Source organism: Ochlerotatus camptorhynchus, unplaced genomic scaffold (genome assembly GCF_037179485.1).
Source record: "Ochlerotatus camptorhynchus isolate MF236.1 unplaced genomic scaffold, CSIRO-AGI_Acam_v1.1 ptg000005l, whole genome shotgun sequence".
NCBI classification, from domain to species: domain Eukaryota; kingdom Metazoa; phylum Arthropoda; class Insecta; order Diptera; family Culicidae; genus Ochlerotatus; species Ochlerotatus camptorhynchus.
In genome coordinates, this window is record NW_027040497.1 from 557,467 (window position 1) to 571,269 (window position 13,803).

The window sequence follows — 13,803 nt, forward strand, 5'->3', positions numbered from 1 at the left end:
TTGTTTATTGCCATAGCAATAACATACTAAATTTTTTCGACATTTGGACAAGTAGAAGCAAAGTTATAGCGATATAAGCGATTTTTTAAATTCTTCCATAGTAATTCCCATACAAATTTCAAATCATTGGCGCGACCTCTAAACCTTCATCAATCTTTACCAATTTTTGCACAGGTTCATATTTTGGGGCTATGAATCGAACTGGAGGGTGGCCCATCAGAAATTCATCACTTTTTTCAGAATGAAGCACCCTACTCCACATTTATAAATTGGATCATGATTTACTTCCCAAAATTTAAACTCATTTGGTAGAAACTGACTTGGCACAAACCATTTGAAGTTTATATGGAACTTACTATGGGAAAACCAAACTTTTTGTTCATTGTTATCTAGCCTTTTTCCATATTGCACTGTTGAAAAGTTCTATAACTATTCTTATGGGCTACCACTTTGCAAAATATCGTTTTTCCGCAAGCGTCAAATTAAATAGTTATTAATTGTTTAAGAGATTGATAATCTTCTGGCATGATCAAGCAGCTGTTTTATAGGCCACACTGTATTGTGCAGTGTGACATAGTAGCCATGATTTTTGTGCTTTATGCTACGCGCCATTGAGCATAATCATAAGACATCAGTGACTTGAATCATGAATATCTGTTGTTCCTTACATTTGATCGAAAAGTGGTATTTAACAAAGTAGTAGCTGGGAAAATTTCCTGCAAACATAGCATAGTCTAACATGAGGTTGCCCTTCTACGCCATTAGCCATACAATTTTCCCAAGCGTTGACAGACGAGTGCTCCAGTAACAGGACCAGTAATCTCAACGTCCATGGTTCGGTTCCAGTCTGCTCAATTTTATTATTTTTTTGTTGACATAATTTTTCATAAGGCAAATCTTTGAAATTCACACCGATTTCTTGTGACTAAAATTCATAATGTGGTTCTTTTGCCTCAGTGTAAAACAACTCATTTCTATTTACACGGTAAGAAAAAGTACCCAAAAGTAAGTTTTTTAACTCATCCCGGCACTATAATGCAGGAACCCAAGAGTAGATAAAGCGGGTAAACGTAGTTTTCATTTACTTGTGTGCAATTCGTATGGAATTTTCCACTCGGTTTCTACCCAAAAATAAGTTAGTTGTACACAAGAGTAGGTAAATATGATTTTACTCAACGTTGGGTTCCCACACTCACAAAGGCAGTAATGTTGGGTGGTTTACTCCTCCGTTTTTGACAACATTAAGCCTAGTATACAGATCGAAGCGAAACAAAAATTGAAGCACGCGAAAAATCATGAAATTTCGCTAGCGAAAAAGGTTGTGAAAAAATGTTTGTGGAACATTTTCCAGTTTCCTTTTTTCGCAGTTTACAGCTCACGTGAAACGAAATCGGTCAGTTTACACCTCCAGTGAAGTGAAAATATGACAGATACGCTCTTTCTCGAAACGTCAACTTTTCGCTTACCTGCTGCTCTTTTCGCTAGCGCTGCATGCGCGAAAAAAAAAATGAACGTAAGCGAAAAAGATACGATCCACAAAATAAGATTTCGCTGGATCGCATCTGTTTACAGTTCAAAGCGAAGCGAAATATTTGCCAATTGCGTTTAGTATTTTGTATGAATTTTTCGCTTCGCTTCGATCTCTATACAGGCCTTTAGAAGGAAAAAAGGAGACAAACTAGTCAAAAGTAGATAAAAGTTTTTTTTTTCTTACCGTGTATGCTGGGCGATTTGATAACGTTAAATATTCGATTGGTAACGTTTTGCTTTAATTATCATATTTCATCATTCATTGTATATCAAAAATGTTAAGGATTGTGAGGGACCAATTGAAGCCATTTGGATGGGGAGAGTGAAATTTTCAACTCCCTGTGGATAAAGGGCGGACTTCTCCACACTCCTTAGGGCATCCTTCTGTTTGACGACTATTTTTTTACCAAATTTTTGACAATGTTCCTGGAAGGACAGTCTCTATGGTCCCGTAAATTTACTTATAGATCCACCCAACCTGTTTTTGGCCCAGTGGACAATCAGAGGTTATTAAGCCAAATAGCCAAATAGTGAGGAGAGCCCACTGCTATCGGACTTAGTGTCCGTGCTACAATGAGTGGTAGACAATTATCATTATCATGCTCATCGGAGCACTTATTTCGTGCTTCATTAGAACGATTATACAAAAACACGCCCAGTTATCACCTTTTTTTTAGTTAGTGCAAACGTACTTATTTGTCTAATTAAATGTAAAATATGCAATACTGTTGCAGTGCGAGCAAATACTTAAGGACAAGATTGACGGTTTCCATCCTCTTCGCGTTTTCAGGGACATTAATCTCAACATCCATATCCGGTGCAAATTTTAAAATTAAACAAGGTGTCCCACAATTGGGGGGGGGGATGTATTCGTTGAAGGAGCCTCCCTTAGCTCAGTCCGTAAAACCGCAGCTACAAATCAAGACCATGCTGGAGGTGGCTGGGTTCGATTCCCAGTCCTATCTAGGAATTTTTCGGGTTGGAAAATTTCTCGACTTCCCCGGGGCATATTCCAGACACAATTATACTAACGCAGAAATGGTACACAGGCATCGAAAGCTCTTAATTAATGACTGTGGAAGTGCACTTAGAACACTAAGTTTAGAGCACACAAAAAGCTAATATGCGATAAGCAAGAAGCTTGAAATGTGAAGAAGCTGTAAACGTTGCTGAATTTAGCTTTGTAACACTTCAAACAAATTCCGCTGAACATTTTTTGTTTACTTAGACTAATAATACATATAATTAGCGAAAATATGATTTTTCTTTAACAATTTAGATACAACTCAGACAAAATTCGTATGTACTCCAACCCGTCATGAATTACCATAGAAGTTACAATGAATTATATGATCGTTGCACACTACTTAAATCTCTACGATTATTCGCGGAAAACTTTTAGCTGAACATCTCTACCATGAAATGTTAAATCAAAAATACTCCCACGATTTAAGCACAGATCTACTCATTTGAATCGAACTTTCTTAAAGATTCCTTAATAAAAATTAGACTTAATATTCACTTTGGTTTGTCACTGCTAATTCAACGCTTATGATTCACGTGTGGGTATTTTCGACAGTTTGTACATTGCCCACGCATAGTATACAATTTAAAAATGTTCAATGTTCACACAATATTTTTTATTTGCGTTACCTTGCCAACACTTATATCGTGCTAATTTCAGGACAATCCAACGATACACAGAACTTGTATTTCTGCAATAACTACAATAACTGCTAATTCAACGCTTATGATTCACGTGTGGGTATTTTCTACAGTTTGTACATTGCCCACATTGTACATTGTCTAGGATTTTAAAATGTTTAATGTTCACACAATATTTGTTATTTGCACCTTGTTAACACTTATATCTTGCTAATTTCAGAACAATCCAACGATACACAACGATTTTATCACTACAATAACGCGGCAACGTTTACATGCATAATGGTCGTAAGGAGATTTGCGAATAAAAAATGTCCTTCCACGAACAAACAAATTCACCCGAACAGCTTGGTGATGTCCTTCACGCGACTAAATTTCTACAACTGAAAATATTTGTGAGGGATCGCCATCTTCATCATGTACGATTTTCATTCCACCGAGGGTAGCAGATTGTAAAATGCCCCTCTACAATGCGCCGGAAGAGATACAAACGACACAAAACCAGTTAATCAGGCGTACACATAAGAAAGGGAATGCAAAACATACCACCGTCGGCCGCCCCTAAGAAAGACTCATCGCCGCTCGGTCAAATAACTCGATACATCTAGGAGCTACTCGGAATTTCCAGATCATACTACTTCAAGCTACCTCAATCGAGGCCCAAACACGTGTGCTTGGTAGAATTTGATGCTTGGCATAATCACAGATGGCCACAAAATTTCCCAGACATCACGGAACCTGAAAAGATGTCTTGAACATGTGCGTCACTCTGTTTACATACGTCAATACATTGGAAGGAACTTATTTTTTATTTGAATTTTCAATATACCTTGTGGGTAGTCATAGGTAATCATATAGCGAATGCGTTTATTATTCAGTTCCAACCTGGATCCGGGCATCAAGATAGGGTCTACATGTTTTCTGTCAAACGTCAGTTTGATCGTTTGTTTTTAAATCCTACCCCAGGTTGAGGTTCACACTAACAAAAAAAAATCGCATCGGATTCGCACTGGGTTGGAACTGGCAATAAAAAACGAATTCCTCATAGTCATAGTCTCACAAGCTTTGCGAAAAATATAATATGGGTGTTGAAAGAACGCTTCGTAAGCACTGTTAAAGTAAGTATCAGCAGTAAGTAATATGGTAAAGGATCGTGTAAGTATTTTGTAAAAAATATAAAGCAAAATTTTCAAGTAGCGAATTGGGGCAAGAAAACCATACGACCTATTAACTCAATCTCATTTTTTACAAACGCTTCTAATATGCATCTCCATGAAAACCGTATCAAAATTCAATTATATGTCTATGATAATGATGAAAATGTAACATTAGTTCAAAATCTCTAAGATTTGAGGTCAACAAAATAAGCGCTGCAGTTGCTAAAATACCTTTTGTTTATATTTCACATGATTCAAAATGTTATTTTCTTTAGAAAACATGTCAATACGTTAACTTTTACTAGGATGCTCATATTGCCATATATATCACAGCATTGCTAATAATGTATATATTTATATCTTCTACAGTACTATGGAGTAAACATTTATATCTTCTAAAGTACTATGGAGTCAAGAAAGTAAAAGCGAAAGATGGGCAGCAAAAGGGGCACATGCGATACGACAATGAAGTGATGCTCGTTAAAAAAATACCCGGAGATGGGCAATGTCTATTTTCCGCACTGGTGTTACGGTTTTATAAGACGTAACTAGGAACTCAAGATCATGATACAAAGATAATGGACGTTGAAATATCGTGGAACACATCAGAAATAACATGTGAGACTAGCAGGCAGGGGTTGAAACGGTCGATGTTTTTTACTATACTCGCTTCGTTGTCGTGCGCGAACGTCTATTCGTATTCGTACTCTCATGCTCTACCGTCGTCTCAACAACATTCGAGCAAAAAGAAAATTATCAAATAACTATCATATGACATCTGTGATTTCGTTCTAATTCCTCAATGTTTCCAGAAATGTTATTACTAGGACATCGTTGCTTGCTATTTTCAGAATTCACACTAGCACACTGTATCCCGGATAGGTAAACTATCTCACAAATGGTCCGGATGGTATCCCGAACACGTCGTTAAGCTTTTTTTTATAATTATTTTTATTAGGGCTTTCATATGACAATTTAATTTGGTACTGTAATTCGATAGCTTGTTTTGCAAGTGTCGGAAGCAAAGGCAGTCGATTATCATAGAAAATGTGTCGACTACGGTGATCACTTACAAGAATGCTAGCAGGGACTAGCAGCAATGCCGAGAAGGACAACGAGTTCAAAAATAGGCACGAGAATTGGACAGAAGAGTGAAGAAACAGCTAAAATTGGACAGAAGAGTGAAGTGCTCTTATTTATACAAAAATTGCTAATACTAAACACGCACCACTACTAATAGAGTAAACTATACGCGATTAAGCACGCTAGTGTACATTAATACACTTTCAGTGACGGTGTAGTGGCAAGCGTGGTTGCCTCTCACCACAAAGGGCCTAGGTTCAATCCCAGTCAGCGCCGCTGGGATTTTTTGAGGCATAAAATCACTGATCACGCCTTTCGGGAAGTAAAGCTGTTGGTCCCCGGTCTATGAGTTGATGGGTCGAGAGGTAGGGTCCAGGTGTGGGAGCTGCTTTCCTGGCGTCAGTAGCATTGGAACTCAGTACGGAAAACAAGATCGACGTAAAACAAATCATGAAGAAAAAAAAAAATCAATGCACTTTAAATGCATTTTAAAGGTGATTTGCGTTTAAAATTTTAGTTAGAGAATGCCGTTCGCTAGGTGAAAAGTTAACCTTTTTCAACCGGAAAATAGTTAAGAGCTAATATAAAATGGGCTCGGTGGTTCGATCAGAAGGTTCAGAATTCAATCCCAGGCCCGTCCATTAGAAATATTTGTAGTTTTGATCGTTTTGATATATTTGATTTATTTTGGCTTACACTTCCTACTAACGAAATTCGACTCCTTCCGTGACTCTTATGTAAGTATCCAACTAGGAATCCTTCCAAACCCAATCAGTTGCAAAACGTGGTCAGGCAGTTCTCGATCATTGGAAGTTGTATCGTTTCCATCTAAGAGTAAGTGATTAATGAAAAATTGCAGCATATAAAGTAACGGATGGACGCTCACAATACTCGTACAATAATCTAGGACTTGTACCACCAACGAATTTGTGCAACTTGATTAAGACGAAGATTCAACCAGGTAGAAGCTAATAAAAATTTACTGGAGAACTCTTTTTGAGCGTGCTTGTTTTTCTGATCACTTCTCCAGTGCTATTTATATCATAGAGTATAGAGATCCATTATGAACTAATTTCTATCTTTACTGAACTTATTTGTGGCTATTTTAAAAGCTGTTGAATCCTATTCTCTTATCATTTAGCGCTTCAGTATAAACAGAAACTTAAAAAGGAACCCCGAAATATCCGCATGACTAACTTTATTTCACACTTTATTAACTCTTCAGAGGTGCTAAAGTCCAATTAACACCGTATTTCGCCTTGGTTAAGAACATTTCATTGCCGTTAGTCTCGCAACTTTTGATTGTAATTCACGCAAGCCCCTTCCTTGCACGATTCCTCCTTTACCGACTTCGGTAATATTAATGAACTGTTCGGTAAAATTAAGGCATCTGGATGTATTGGTAATATAACTTCAAAACAACAGATATAGATGTTCTAATTTAAGACTGAGTCATAGTTTTCCGAACGTTGGAATGTACAAAATACAAAAATCAAAAAACAAATATTTATATATTTCAGAGTGCTGTGGAAGTTTGTACGCTCAAAAGTTGTAATGAAACAGGCAACGCTGTCCCAAGGCAAGGAAAGGGCGTGTTACATTCAGGATAGATTAAAATTTGAGAATAGAGGAGACAAAATAGAATGACCTTATGATGACTAGCAGTTGATGTTATTGAAAATTGTATTTTCATCGTGAGAGTTGAATTTTTTTTTAATTTTTTTTTTAAATTAAAGTGCATCTAAATATTGCTTATGATTTATTTTCTAATGAGCAAATTCTAGGAATACTGGAAAACTCGAAGTTAAATCCTAAAATATAAGAAAAGTTCTATGATAATCTGTATTTGAAATGCTAACTTTATCAATAAATTATAGCATTGAAGCTGCTCAATTTGAAAGTTGCAGTCTATAACTATTAATTCGTCCCAGAGGTGACACATTCCAACATGTTTCAATGATTTTAATCTACTAAACGTCAAGGAAAAAAATAATATATATAATATTAATATAATATATATAAAGTTAAAACAATAAGTAATACAATTTCTTTAATATAGACAACCAAACCAATCCAACTATAATAAAACAGATAGACAACAATAACTCCTAGTGAAACCGAAAGATTAACTCGAATAAAGGGTGATACGGTCAAAATTTGGTCAAGGGAAAACGCGTGTAAATGGGTGAAATCGTTTATTTAAAAAATCAAATTAAATTTCTTTTTCAAGTTCAATTAGTATAAAATTCAGGAAAAATATTCAGTTAGGCTTCCGCTTTTCCAAATCCGAATTGCCGGGCCTTACGCTTGACCCCTGCCATCAGATTTTGTACAGCCACCTTGTCCACCTTCTTCGCCGCAGAAAGCCAGTTTGCCTTGAACTGCTGCTCGCCCTTAGCAGTTTTTTTGGTCTTCTTTAGGTTCCGCTTGACAATAGCCCAGTATTTCTCAATTGGGCGGAGCTCTGGCGTGTTGGGAGGGTTCTTGTCCTTGGGAACCACCTGCACGTTGTTGGCGGCGTACCACTCCATGGCCTTTTTACCGTAATGGCAAGATGCCAAATCCGGCCAAAACAGTACGGAACAACCGTGTTTATTCAGGAAAGGCAGCAGACGTTTATTCAAACACTCTTTCACGTAAATTTCTTGGTTGACAGTCCCGGAAGCTATGAAAATGCTGCTTTTCAAGCCACAGGTACAGATGGCTTGCCAAACCAGATATTTCTTTGCGAACTTTGACAGTTTCATGTGCTTGAAAACATTTGCTACCTTTCCCCTTCCTTTTGCCGTATAAAACTCCTGTCCCGGAAGCTGCTTGTAGTCGGCTTTGACGTAGGTTTCGTCGTCCATTACCACGCAGTCAAACTTCGTCAGCATCGTCGTGTACAGCCTCCGGGATCGCGCTTTGGCCGTCGTATTTTGTTTATCATCGCGATTTGGAGTCACTACCTTCTTGTAAGTCGATAGTCCGGCTCGTTTTTTGGCTCGATGCACGGTTGTAGACGATACACCCAGCTTATTTGCGGCATCTCGGAGAGAGAGGTTAGGGTTTCGCTTGAAACTACCGGCAACTCCCTTTGTCGTCTCAGCGGCTTCCGGTTTTCGATTTCCCCCCGATCCAGACTTCCTGGCTGTCATTACATTTGTAACGGTTGATTTGGCAACTTTTAGCGATTTTGCCAACTTTGCGTGCGAGTAGCTCGGATTTTCGCGATGCGCGAGCAAAATTTTGATACGCTGCTCTTCTTGCTTGGACGGCATTTTGACAACTGAAGAGTGAATTCCAAAATCAAAATAGGAGCAACATTCTACACACACACCTTCAAAATGAGGGGTGTTCAGGTTTTTTAAATGCAAAATTGAAAGAAATACGTCAAGTTGATATTGACCAAATTTTGACCGTATCACCCTTTACCAATTTTTTAATTATGAGGACCTCCTCCAAGTTAAATTCTCAGAAGGATTTCAAAGGAATCCCGAAAAGAATTCCATTGGAGCATTCAAAGTTTCTAAAGAAGAGCTCTATGCGGAGAGCTTCAAGTGAATTGCAAGGATATAGGACAACTTCCATATGACAATTTTGGAAGAAAAATAAATATTTGCAATCCCTTCCTTCAACGACGTTAGTTTGATTCACAACCCCAAAATATGAATCAGTGCAAAAAATGAAAAAGATTGATAATGGTTTCGAGGTCGTGCAAATGGTTAGAAGTCTGAATAAAACCATTGTCCAACTGATAGGTTTCACATACTGAATAACTTTTGTAAAAGGCGAGAATCATTAGATTATTAGATAAGTACAAAACAAACCCATATTTTTACTCTTTAAAGCCACGTAGTGAACTATTTTTGTCATCATAATCAAAAAAAGGTTACTCATCTGAATAAGTTTTACGAATACAGGAACTTTTCGTATGGTCAGGATCATGAGATATGAGACTAAATAATATTTTTGCTAAAGAGACCAACCAGCCAAAGGTTTATAATTTCTATAATAAAAACAACAAAATATATATTATATAATTTATTAAGAGAATCGATCAACGTAGAGTTCAAATGTTACGCGAGGATCACTATATAACTGCACAGACCCATTTTTCAACAAAACAGGATAGGTTGGTTGAAGTGGTGTTTTTTTCCATAACATGTCCACGTGCAGGAAAGAAACAAGGGTAAGTGAACTGTTTCCCGACCTTTTTTCAATAAATTTGCACATAATTCGCCTATTTAGGATGCAGTTTAACGTTTTGATAACGATAAACTCGATTAAGTTTTAGTCACAAAGTATCGATTTTTTAATTTATATGGATGGGTCGATCGATATTTCTTGGTCGAAAATTTGTACGTTTACCCTAATACAAAAATGATACAGTGTACGAGCAAGTCAAACGCGCACTATTTTGCCTGTAGATTTGAAGAAACATTTCAAGTTTCCTCATCCATTCCTGTATGAGTTAGGTAAAAAAGTTAGGTACTCATTTTCAACTTCTATTCAATTTTCATACTGTCGTACTGTAGCGGAACTATCAACCTACCCTCTTCAGACCTTTCTCTAGCTAATACATTATCACACAAAAGCTTCATGTTATAGTACGTTCAGACTACTGAGCTATAACATGTTATAGCGCTATCTTGATGGTGGTTTCTGTGCTGCAATTAGTTGACAACCGTTATAACATGTTATAACTCTCCAGTCTGGACAGCGTTTTAAACGCTGTCCAGACTGGAGAGTTATAACATGTTATAACGGTTGTCAAATAATTGCAACACAGAAACCACCATCAAGATAGCGCTATAACATGTTATAACTCTGTAGTCTGAACGTACTATTAGATAGCCTTTTCAAGCAACTCTGAAAATTGTAAACTTCACGTATGAAGTAACATAAAGAGAGAAGAGAGAGAAAGCAGTAGGGTGGTTGTTGCGTGCTGTACCATCATCAGCATCTCTTTGGTTTACCACGGTAACATAAAAGAACTTCTCGCTAACCTCTCAGCACAGTTCGACAGAAGATGATGTTAGCTTGCGCCTGAATCAACACACTGAATGGGAAATTCATTTGCAGTCGGATTATTCGCGAAAGAGAAATTCGATGAAGAGAATCGATTAACAATGCTAGGCCCTTTTCTCGTGTTGTGTGAGTCAAGGCGGGAGTAGCTGTCAACAATGCTGATGATGGTACAGCACGCAACAGCCACCCTAATGCTTTCTCTCTGCGATGACTACGTTAGTCATGACGAGAAGAGCAACACAATAGCTGCATAAAGAAGAATTGCATTATAACACACTATCAACTGGAAATGTTTTCGGCAACGTGGGGCTTTAGGTAGTGATTAAACGTCGCTACACGGTAAGAAAAAAGTACCCAAAAGTAAGTTCTTTTCACTCATCTCGGCACTAGTGCAGGAACCCAAAAGTAGGTAAAGCGGGTCAAAGTAGTTTTCATTTACTTATGTGCAATTCGTATGGAATTTTCTACTTGCTTTCTACCCAAAAGTAAGTTAGTTGTACCCAAAGGTAGGTAAATATGACTGTACTCAACGTTGGGTTCCCACACTTTACTACCCTTGTTGGGTGGTTTTGCTCCTCCGTTTTTGACAACATTAGAAGGAGGAAAGGAGACTAGTCAAAAGTAGGTAAAAGTGAACTGGCCATTGGGTACTTTTTCTAACCGTGTAGAACTATTCCACAGAACTATTGCACAGCCGCAGACAGTATATGAGCAAGTCAAATGCGCACGTTTTTGCCTGTAGATTTCCTCATCCATTAATGTATGCGTTAGGTAAAGAAGTGTGCGTTTGACTAGTACGGCGAATTTAATGGCCCTTCGCTTATTTTCAACTTCAATACAATTTGCATACTGTCGTACACAGCAAAAAAAAAATGTAAAATCGATCAACGCAATTCAAGCTGATGTATGAAATAATGATGTAATAGCAGAAATCAGATACAATACTACATCAACAGATGTAATTTTGTTCGCAAAATCGGTATACATCGTGCAACGTAATATTACACCAACAGCGGAATGACCTCTGTGCAGCTGTTTGGGTGTAATATACAACAACTTTTTTTCTGTGTACTCTAGCGGAACTATCAACCTACCCCCTTCAGACCTTTCTCTAGCATTATTATACTTAAGCTTCATGTTAGATAGCATGTCCAACCAACTCTGAAAATCGTAAACTTCACGTATGAAGCAACATAAAACACTTTGAAAGAAAATACTATTAATAAACTATTACGCGAATTGTAGAACTAAACTATTCTAGAATTGTTACGGAACTATAATAAAACAAAACAAAAAAACGTTTTTTGATTCAATCGCTAAAGCAAAATATTTAATTAAAAAAAAGAGAAAGGCAAAACAAAGCTGAAAATATGTTCAATCACCTTTCAACAGCCAACTAATCACGACACAGTCCGCTTCCGCGTATCCTTTTTGGACAATCAAAGCACAAGGTCACTATTTTTTGCTGCTTGATCAAACCCGTCACTTGAATAGTCCCCCACTCTGCTACTGAGCTGGGCTACCTACAACTTGACTCAACGGCGATCGAACTATGACTGCGCATGCAGAGTAATTTTTTCCCGGTTGATATCATAACAAACTCCCGCGCTCGCATCACCAACAATACCAGCATCATAGACATCGACGCCACAGACAGCGACGACGACGGCACGGTTGATTTCTAACACCCCCTGTTGCTGCCGGTATGCTAAACAGTGCAAACCAAATCTCCCTGTAACCCGCTGATGTATAAATATGATTAGGAGGGCTACTGCACATTTAAATCCATCTCCTCACAGTCATAGATTGGCTTTTGATCAGTGGCCGATACACTTGATCACACGGCCGATTAAACCAACCCAAATTTGAGTTTCGTGCACTAAACATCGCAATAACGTATAAGTTACTTGGTAAAATTTTTGTCGATTATTCTCATATTCATCATATTCCAACAGATTTTTACGGAAAGGTGAGGAAAATTTTACACAGTCTACCAACGTTTTGTGAATTTGAGTGAAAAACCACTCAATTTTGAGTCGATCTCATCCGTTGTGTAGATTATGGGGCTTTCCATTGATACGCACTGTCTGTGCTTCCGAACAAGTTATTTTTTATGGTTCAAACGCGGAAAGTCACCCGCTTCATCGGTTTAAACGTTGCTTCCACACGTGTTTTCTTGGAATCACAGAATTCCCACTGATCACGTTTCAATTTGATGGGCTCATCAAGAATGTTAGAGTTGGTACATGCTGTGTTGCGTTTGGTGCTGTAAATTTAAAATATAATCTCGGGGATTTTCAATCCGTTGAGGAAATTGTCCCCAGTGGAAATATTCCATTCAAGGTGGGTTTTATCTTTTATAGAATGGACACTAAAAATCACCCCTAAGCAAGAATAGGCAGTTTATTGTTAATTATTCATTGCATTCACGTCGGAGGACGGAGGTATTATGACGATTAATGAAATGGTTTGATTCGTTTTAAGGAGCATGTATTAAGTACGTCACGTGAAATTTAGGGAAATCAACGCTCCCATGCCCCCCCATTTCGTCATGTTCGTCCTATACCTAATGTATTGCTAGCTACACATTTGCATACACCCCCCCTCCCTCCCTTAGAGCGTGATTTACTGATTTATGAGCCACGGAATAATTTACTCGAAGCGTATGCGCACAACTTGCACATTGCGCGTAACATTTACTCTATTAGTTGCGCTTATAAAACTACGATTTTACTTCAAATCTTTTTGGTGTCTTGGGGTCGGGGCACTTATTCTTTAGCTCATAAGGAATAAGTGCGCCGAAGACACCAAAAAGATTTAATGTAGAACCGTGTAACTAATAAAAAAAAAAAATCATCTTGCAATGCATAATATTCAACCATTCGAACAGTCTTTAAACAAGTTTAATTCTCTTGAAATGTGACAGTAATTATTATGATTATTTTAAGAATAGAGTTCTACGGGGCTGTTCATCAACTACGTAGACAGTTTATGGGGGAGGGTTTTTCCAATTATCCACGAACCATACAAATTTAAAAAATTGCGTGTTCATACACATGGGGAGGAATTCACAAAAAACGGTCTACGTAGTTAATGAACAGCCCCTAATATGGTTATCTATCCCACGCAGAATCCTTTCCTAGACCGTTTTGATAAAAAAATATGCGGTAGCAGGGTTAAAAAAAAATTGCTGGTTATTACAAAAAAATACGAAGATAGACGTATTTAAAACAGTGCGGGGTAAGTTTCAGTCAATACCGTTCAAATGACCTATAAAGATTGAAAACCGGTCGTAGAATGGCAGAGATATGAGCAAAACATATGTACATGTTTTTTAAAGGGTGACCCCAAACTTATA

General features: G+C 37.7%; 1 protein-coding gene across 2 annotated transcripts in view; it reads right to left on the reverse strand.

Annotated features, from left to right (window-relative positions):
* Esp (Epidermal stripes and patches) overlaps positions 1 to 13,803 on the reverse strand; it is a 90,657-nt gene that overhangs the window by 6,122 nt on the left and 70,732 nt on the right. Inside the window, exon 1 of one of the 2 annotated variants that reach the window (XM_065238825.1) lies at positions 11,828 to 12,271. The exons of the other annotated variant lie outside the window; for it this stretch is intronic. The gene's annotated coding sequence lies outside the window, so the exon portion shown is untranslated. Of the gene's footprint in view, positions 1 to 11,827; positions 12,272 to 13,803 lie in introns of those variants that run through there. 2 annotated transcript variants of the gene reach the window in all.